This window comes from Petromyzon marinus (assembly GCF_048934315.1).
Source record: "Petromyzon marinus isolate PM22_M1 ecotype Great Lakes invasive population chromosome 73 unlocalized genomic scaffold, UKy_Petmar_22M1.pri1.0 chr73_unloc.4, whole genome shotgun sequence".
NCBI classification, from domain to species: Eukaryota; Metazoa; Chordata; class Hyperoartia; order Petromyzontiformes; family Petromyzontidae; genus Petromyzon; species Petromyzon marinus.
The window spans coordinates 320,709-328,144 of NW_027422610.1; the positions used below are offsets into that span (position 1 = coordinate 320,709).

The following is a 7,436-nucleotide window of genomic DNA, read 5'->3' on the forward strand; positions in this document are numbered from 1 at the left end:
AGTGTATGAGTGAGTGAGTGTATGAGTGAGTGTATGAGTGGTGGTGGAGTGAGTGTGTGAGTGAGTGTATGAGTGAGTGAGTGTATGAGTGAGTGAGTGTATGAGTGAGTGTATGAGTGAGTGTATGAGTGAGTGAGTGTATGAGTGAGTGTATGAGTGAGTGTATGAGTGAGTGAGTGTATGAGTGAGTGAGTGTATGAGTGGGTGAGTGAGTGAGTGAGTGTATGAGTGAGTGAGTGAGTGTATGAGTGAGTGTATGAGTGTATGAGTGAGTGTATGAGTGAGTGTATGAGTGAGTGTATGAGTGAGTGTATGAGTGAGTGTATGAGTGAGTGTATGAGTGAGTGTGTGTGTTAGTGTATGAGTGAGTGTGTGAGTGATCACCGGCAGGAATTCCCAGCCTGTCTCTCTCGTGCCCGAAGTCACTGAAGGAGGCATCAAGGGCTCGTGATACAACATCTTTACTGACGGGGGTGAGGAGTGGCACGTGGGTAGAGTTGTCCACCTCATCATCTACAGAGGGACACACTCACTCACTTATACACTCACTCACACACTCACTCACTCACTCAGTCACTCACTCAGTCACTCACTCACTCACTTATACACTCACTCACACACTCACTCACTCATACACTCACTCACTCAGTCACTCACTCAGTCACTCACTTACACACTCACTTATACACTCACTCACTCATACACTCACTCATACACTCACTCATACACTCACTCACTCAGTCACTCACTCACTCATACACTCACTCACTCATACACTCACTCAGTCACTCACTCAGTCACTCACTCATACACTCACTCAGTCACTCATACAGTCATACACTCACTCAGTCACTCACTCACCCACTCATACACTCACTCACTCAGTCACTCACTCATACACTCACTCATACACTCACTCACTCATACACTCACTCACCACACACACTCACCACACCACTCACACTCACCACACCACTCACACTCACCACACTCACCACACTACACTCACCACACTCACCACACCACTCACACTCACCAAACCGCACTCACCACACTCACACACACTCACCACTACACTCACCACCACACTCACCACACTCACTCACACACACTCACCACTCACCACTCACACCCACTACACTCACCACCACACTCACCACACTCACTCACACACACTCACCACTCACCACTCACACCCACTACGACACTCACCACTCACCACACTCACCACACTCACTCACACTCACCACTCACACTCACCACACTCACCACACTCACCACACCCACCACACCACACTCACCACACACTCACCACACTCACCACACTCACCACACCACACACACTCACCACACCCACCACACCACACTCACCACACACTCACCACACTCACCACACTCACCACACCCACCACACCACACTCACCACACACTCACCACACTCACCACACCCACCACACCACACTCACCACACACTCACCACACTCACCACACCCACCACACCACACTCACCACACACTCACACACTCACCACACTCACCACACCACACACACTCACCACACTCACACACTCACCACACTCACACACTCACCACACTCACCACACCACACACACTCACCACACTCACACACTCACCACTCACCACACTCACACACTCACCACACTCACACACACTCACTACACTCACACTACACTCACCACACTCACCACACCACACTCACCACACTCACCACTCACCACACACACCACACCACTCACACTCACCACACTCACCACACTCACTCACACTCACCACTCACACTCACCACACTCACCACACTCACCACACCCACCACACCACACTCACCACACTCACCACACTCACACACACTCACTACACTCACACTACACTCACCACACACTCACCACTCACATTCACCACTACACTCACCACACTCACCACACTCACCACACTCACCACACTCACTCACACACTCACCACTACACTCACCACTACACTCACCACACTCACCACACACTCACCACACCACAACTAAATCAGTACCCAAGCTTCCGCTGTCATCCGCGCCCGTGGGAACCTCCTGCAGGGCACCGCCTCCAAAGCTGCGGACATTCCACGTTCCCATGGCCGGGGCCAGGCGGTCGAAGGCAAACTGCCTCTACAAGAGACACCACGAGGACATTGGTGGTGGTGATGGTGATGGTGGTGATGGTGGTGGTGGTGATGGTGGTGGTGGTGGTTGTGATGGTGGTGATTATGGTGATGGTGGTGATGGTGGTGATGGTGGTGGTGGTGATGGTGATGATGGTGGTGATGGTGGTGGTGATGGTGGTGATGGTGGTGGTGATGGTGGTGATGGTGGTGGTGATGGTGGTGGTGATGGTGGTGATGGTGGTGGTGGTGATCGTGGTGGTGATGGTGGTGATGGTGGTGGTGGTGATGGTGATGGTGATAGTGGTGATGGTGGTGATGGTGGTGGTGGTGGTGATCGTGGTGGTGATGGTGGTGATGGTGGTGGTGATGGTGATGGTGGTTATGGTGGTGGTGTTGGTGGTGATGGGGGTGATGATGATGATGGTGGTGATGGTGGTGATGGTGATGGTGGTGATGGTGATGGTGGTGATGGTGATAGTGGTGGTGATGGTGGTGGGGGTGATGGTGGTGATGGTGGTGGTGATGGTGGTAGTGGTGATGGTGCTGCTGGTGCTGATGGTGATGATGGTGGTGGTGGTGATGGTGGTGGTGGTGATGGTGGTGATGGTAATGATGGTGGTGGTGATGGTGGTGGTGGTGATGATGGTGGTGATGGTGGTGATGGTGGTGGTGGTGATGGTGGTGATGGTGGTGGTGATGGTGATGGTGGTGGTGATGGTGGTGATGATGGTGATGGTGGTGGTGATGGTGGTGATGGTGGTGGTGATGGTGGTGGTGATGGTGGTGGTGGTGATGGTGGTGATGGTGGTGATGGTGGTGGTGATGGTGGTGGTGGTGATGGTGGTGGTGACCGTGGCCGAGAAGACCTGAAGCTTAGTGCGGAGCGACAGAGCAGGTAGCTTCCACACAGCGTTACGCAACCGATGAAAAGATATTGCCGCTCGACTGATTCGGAGTGAGACCTCTGCTGTTAAACTGGAGCCAGTCATAAGCACACTGCCCAGGTATGGGAAACTCTCCACTCTCTACACAACTGCCCCATCACCGATTGGGAGTTGTGGGGGTGGAGTGTCCGATGGTACAAAATACCCAGGCAGGTGCTTAGTTTTGGTGGGGCTGATGGTAAGGCCCCATCTCTTAGTGGCACGCTCCAGTCTCAGCAGCAGCGTCTCCAACTCCTCCTTTGAATGAGCAGCTATTACCAAATCATCGGCATACATAATAACGTGGTTGAGCAATAGGGAGCCATCCCTTGACCGCACCCGGGCATCGATCAGCCTCCCATTATATCTGTAACATATGGAGATTCCCCCGGTACAGCTATTGAAGGCTTCACGAACTACGTGGTCAAAATAGATGTTAAATAATGTGGGAGCCAGAGGACATCCCTGTCACACCCCAAGGTGTACAGGGAATGGCTCTGACTCCCGTCCACGTAGTTTTACCCGGGCCCGCTCACCATCATGAAGGTCCTTAATAATCGTGAGCAGAATGTCAGGTACTCCAAAAGCACGAAGAACAACCCAGAGCCCAGGCCTACTGATGGTATCATAGGCCTTGACCAGGTCAATAAAGCAGAGATGTAGGTCTTGTTGGAATTGCCTACACCTCTGCTGTAGCAGACGGACAGAAAATATGGCATCTGTGCAGGACCGCCCTTTCCTGAAACCGCATTGGGGCTCCGCAAGCTTCTCCTCAGCGTGCCTGGCAAGGCGATGCTGAATAATCCTTGCCAGGACCTTTCCCGGCACACTGAGGAGTGAGATGCCCCTGTAGTTGTTACAGTCTGTGCGGTCCCCCTTCTTAAAGAGGGGGACCACCAGGGCATCCTTCCAATCCTGCGGAACCCGTCCAGTGGTCCAGACTGTTGTTATGATGTCATATAGGGCAGTCTGTGCACAAACGCCACCCTCCCTCAGCATTTCGCTTGGGAGATCATCTCTGCCCGCTGCCTTTCCTGGTCTCAGACTCCGGATCGCCTTCAGTATTTCCTCAACAGATGGCTCCTCAGCCAGCCACTCACAGGGGGTGACTTCTTCCACAGACACACACACACAGACACACACACAGACACACACAGACACACACAAAAACACACACAAACACACAGACACACTCACAGGCACACACACACAGACACACACACACAGACACACACACACCAACATGAATACCTTAAGATTTGCTCTTGAGAAGGGAATTCTGTCCATGTCCGGGTCAATGAAATTCATGGCTGTGGTAGAACAGCAACAAGGATATTCACATAGCCATTATTATAGTGAGTCTGTGTGGTGAGTCTTGTGTGGTGAGTCCGTGGGTCTCTGTGTGGTGAGTCTGTGGGTCTCTGTGTGGTGAGTCTGTGGGTCTGTGTGTGTGTGTGAGTCTGTGGGTCTCTGTGTGGTGAGTCTGTGTGGTGAGTCTGTGTGGTGAGTCTGTGGGTCTCTGTGTGGTGAGTCTGTGGGTCTCTGTGTGGTGAGTCTGTGTGGTGAGTCTGTGTGGTGAGTCTGTGGGTCTCTGTGTGGTGAGTCTGTGTGGTGAGTCTGTGTGGTGAGTCTGTGGGTCTCTGTGTGGTGAGTCAGTAGGTCTCTGTGTGGTGAATCTGTGTGGTGAGTCTGTGTGGTGAGTCTGTGGGTCTCTGTGTGGTGAGTCTATGGGTCTCTGTGTGTGTGTTAGTCTGTGTGGTGAGTCTGTGTGGTGAGTCTGTGTGGTGAGTCTGTGTGGTGAGTCTGTGTGGTGAGTCTGTGGGTCTCTGTGTGGTGAGTCTGTGGGTCTCTGTGTGGTGAGTCTATGGGTCTCTGTGTGGTGAGTCTGTGTGTATGGTGAGTCTATGGGTCTCTGTGTGGTGAGTCTGTGTGGTGAGTCTGTGTGGTGAGTCTGTGTGGTGAGTCTGTGTGGTGAGTCTGTGGGTCTCTGTGTGGTGAGTCTGTGTGGGTCTCTGTGTGGTGAGTCTGTGGGTCTCTGTGTGGTGAGTCTGTGTGGTGAGTCTGTGTGGTGAGTCTGTGTGGTGAGTCCGTGGGTCTCTGTGTGGTGAGTCTGTGGGTCTCTGTGTGGTGAGTCTATGTGGTGAGTCTGTGTGGTGAGTCTGTGTGGTGAGTCTGTGTTGTGAGTCTGTGTGTTGAGTCTGTGGGTCTCTGTGTGGTGAGTCTGTGTGGTGAGTCTGTGTGGTGAGTCCGTGGGTCTCTGTGTGGTGAGTCTGTGTGGTGAGTCTGTGTGGTGAGTCTGTGGGTCTCTGTGTGGTGAGTCTGTGGGTCTCTATGTGGTGAGTCTGTGGGTCTCTGTGTGGTGAGTCTGTGTGGTGAGTCTGTGTGGTGAGTTCGTGGGTCTCTGTGTGGTGAGTCTGTGTGGTGAGTCTGTGTGGTGAGTCTGTGTGGTGAGTCTGTGGGTCTCTGTGTGGTGAGTCTGTGTGGTGAGTCTGTGTGGTGAGTCTGTGTGGTGAGTCTGTGTGGTGAGTCCGTGGGTCTCTGTGTGGTGAGTCTGTGTGGTGAGTCTGTGTGGTGAGTCTGTGTGGTGAGTCTGTGTGGTGAGTCTGTGGGTCTCTGTGTGGTGAGTCTGTGGGTCTCTATGTGGTGAGTCTGTGGGTCTCTGTGTGGTGAGTCTGTGTGGTGAGTCTGTGTGGTGAGTCTGTGTGGTGAGTTCGTGGGTCTCTGTGTGGTGAGTCTGTGTGGTGAGTCTGTGTGGTGAGTCTGTGTGGTGAGTCTGTGGGTCTCTGTGTGGTGAGTCTGTGTGGTGAGTCTGTGTGGTGAGTCTGTGTGGTGAGTCCGTGGGTCTCTGTGTGGTGAGTCTGTGTGGTGAGTCTGTGTGGTGAGTCTGTGTGGTGAGTCTGTGTGGTGAGTCTGTGGGTCTCTGTGTGGTGAGTCTGTGGGTCTCTATGTGGTGAGTCTGTGGGTCTCTGTGTGGTGAGTCTGTGTGGTGAGTCTGTGTGGTGAGTCTGTGTGGTGAGTTCGTGGGTCTCTGTGTGGTGAGTCTGTGTGGTGAGTCTGTGTGGTGAGTCTGTGTGGTGAGTCTGTGTGGTGAGTCTGTGTGGTGAGTCTGTGGGTGTCTGTGTGGTGAGTCTGTGGGTCTCTGTGTGTGTGTGAGTCTGTGTGGTGAGTCTGTGTGGTGAGTCTGTGTGGTGAGTCTGTGTGGTGAGTCTGTGTGGTGAGTCTATGGGTCTCTGTGTGTGAGTCTGTGGGTCTCTGTGTGGTGAGTCTGTGGGTCTCTGTGTGGTGAGTCTGTGGGTCTCTGTGTGGTGAGTCTATGGGTCTCTGTGTGGTGAGTCTCTGAATCGGTCCTGGGCCTCCCCTAAGTAGACTCAGCCTCAAATGAGTACCTGGTGTAGTGGTGGTGGCCACCCACCCCCTTTGTGTGTGACTGCACTTGCCCCTACAGCCCTGCTAGAGGCTACCTGGGGGAGCTTTGTCTGTGTCTGTGTGACTGCACTTGCCCCTACAGCCCTGCTAGAGGCTACCTGGGGTAGCTTTGTCTGTGTCTGTGTGACTGCACTTGCCCCTACAGCCCTGCTAGAGGCTACCTGGGGGAGCTTTGTCTGTGTCTGTGTGACTGCACTTGCCCCTAGAGCCCTGCTAGAGGCTACCTGGGGCAGCTTTGTCTGTGTCTGTGTAACTGCACTTGCCCCTACGGCACTGCTAGAGGCTACCTGGGGTAGCTTTGTCTGTGTCTGTGTAACTGCACTTGCCCCTACAGCCCTGCTAGAGGCTACCTGGGGGAGCTTTGTCTGTATCTGTGTAACTGCACTTGCCCCTACAGCTCTGCTAGAGGCTACCTGGGGAGCTTTGTCTGTGTCTGTGTAACTGCACTTGCCCCTACAGCCCTGCTAGAGGCTACCTGGGGGAGCTTTGTCTGTATCTGTGTAACTGCACTTGCCCCTACAGCTCTGCTAGAGGCTACCTGGGGAGCTTTGTCTGTGTCTGTGTAACTGCACTTGCCCCTACAGCCCTGCTAGAGGCTACCTGGGGGAGCTTTGTCTGTATCTGTGTAACTGCACTTGCCCCTACAGCTCTGCTAGAGGCTACCTGGGGAGCTTTGTCTGTGTCTGTGTAACTGCACTTGCCCCTACAGCCCTGCTAGAGGCTACCTGGGGGAGCTTTGTCTGTATCTGTGTAACTGCACTTGCCCCTACAGCTCTGCTAGAGGCTACCTGGGGAGCTTTGTCTGTGTTGACGTAGCAATGTATAACGCTCAGTACATTTGCACTGTACGTGGGCGTGTGTGAACGTGTGGTTTATGTGTGTGTGTCTCCGTGTGTCTCCGTGTGTGTCTCCGTGTGTGTCTGTGTGTGTCTGT

General features: G+C 53.4%; 1 long non-coding RNA gene across 1 annotated transcript in view; it reads right to left on the minus strand.

Annotated features, from left to right (window-relative positions):
- Nucleotides 1-231: 231 nt before the first annotated feature.
- LOC116938274 (uncharacterized) overlaps nt 232-7,436 on the minus strand; it is a 7,934-nt gene continuing 729 nt past the window's right edge. The window contains exons 2-4 of the long non-coding RNA XR_004402137.2: nt 4,328-4,386; nt 2,043-2,157; nt 232-513 (exon numbers count right to left, since the gene is read on the minus strand). This is a non-coding gene — a long non-coding RNA (uncharacterized LOC116938274). The remainder of the gene's footprint in view (nt 514-2,042; nt 2,158-4,327; nt 4,387-7,436) is intronic.